Source organism: Fragaria vesca, unplaced genomic scaffold (genome assembly GCF_000184155.1).
Source record: "Fragaria vesca subsp. vesca unplaced genomic scaffold, FraVesHawaii_1.0 scf0513139, whole genome shotgun sequence".
Lineage (NCBI taxonomy): Eukaryota > Viridiplantae > Streptophyta > Magnoliopsida > Rosales > Rosaceae > Fragaria > Fragaria vesca.
The window spans coordinates 429,763-431,307 of NW_004443446.1; the positions used below are offsets into that span (position 1 = coordinate 429,763).

The 1,545-nt window shown below is 34.4% G+C and overlaps 1 protein-coding gene across 1 annotated transcript in view; it reads left to right on the forward strand.

Moving 5' to 3' along the window:
* LOC101305428 (protein FAR1-RELATED SEQUENCE 5-like) overlaps positions 1 to 1,545 on the forward strand; it is a 5,918-nt gene that overhangs the window by 1,545 nt on the left and 2,828 nt on the right. The gene's annotated exons all lie outside the window — the stretch shown is intronic.

Consider the following 1,545-nt stretch of genomic DNA (forward strand, 5'->3'; position numbering starts at 1 on the left):
TTGCAATATGGTAATAACCTGTGATTATGAATCAATTTAGATTGTCTGTTATATATTTTAGTTTTTATGCACCAAAGTAAACTGCACAGGGATTCTTTAATTGAGAATTGAATTATTAGTCCCACATTTTTCATTTCAGAATAAGAGGCAAGCTCTGTACATTTTCATTCTGGTACTAATAACAATCTCCATAACTCAGGCTGAGACAATATGTAATTTCAAATTATCTAACAGGTACTTCCTACGTACACAAATTTCTCAAAAGTTACAGGTACATCCTACAGAATTTCAAGTAACCGGTTGAATGAGTATCACTTGGACTGACTGACATGAAAATTCCAGCCACGCTAAGCTATCCTTTCTGACTCCAATCAATCTTGTCTTCACTTGCAGCAGCTCTAGCTTGTTGGTGGTAATAAACTCAATGCAATTCTGTAACTAAATGAAGAGTTCCCTGCAAAACAGTATATCAAGATTCAAAAGGTATCTAAACAATCTTACATGGAACAACTATATGAGATACAAAATAAAGGGAAACTGTATAATAATGGAGAAAGATGGAGGAAGATGTATAATAATTTATGTAATGCACCGGTTGTAGGCTCTGCAATTCCCAATTCAAAACAATTCCACAAACTAATCAAGTGGGTCAATGAGGCTTCCTATGCAATCCTTCAATTTCTTTTGACTAACTCTATATATGTACCAACAATTGCTAATGATTACCTAGAAACACCCACTGTTTCCAACATCTCTGAGCTAAACCAATAAAGACAAAGCTATAGAAGGATGAATGAAACAAACCAGCAAGACATTACCAGCATATTTCCAGAAACACCTGTATTAATACCAACTTGCAGAGTCCATAGAAAAATAACACTAAATAGACGAAACTCAAACTGCACCACTGGTTATAGTTAACTGCTAAAAAGAATAGGCTGAAAAGCAAATTTTGAAAACAAGTCATCCCCCAAAAAAGACAGCTCTTAAGGAGATGAAAGTTTGTAAAGACATTTTCAAGAAAATAGTATATGGAAAACAATACTTAAATGCTGAGACCAGAGTATAGTTTTTTCAAATTATAAATTAGGGAATCTGAGATTTTTGAAAGGAAAGGAAAAGGAAAAAGCTCCAACACAAGTGAACCTCTTACCGAACCCCCTTGGGGTTGCTCAAAAAAACACCTACCCTTTTGATTGGACCATAAGCGTCAAACTCCCTTTTAAGTTTGCTCTCAGTTGTCTCATAATTAAGTCTAGCAACAAACAAAGTCTTGTATGGATCTCCAGAAATATTTGGATCACTGTTTGGATCATATAAACACCTTCAAATCCCAAAACAAACAAAACACATTTACCAGGTCAATCAAGTTTTGAGCATGAATCGAAATCCAAAAACTACACTAATTTCTATTTGCAACTAAAATCAATAATTCTACAAAAACAGCCGAAAATTCGACAATATACTACAATAGCATCCATGAATCATCATACAAAATACGATAGCTCCATCATTCACCAAGCTGAAGAAGAAGGGGGGAAAAAT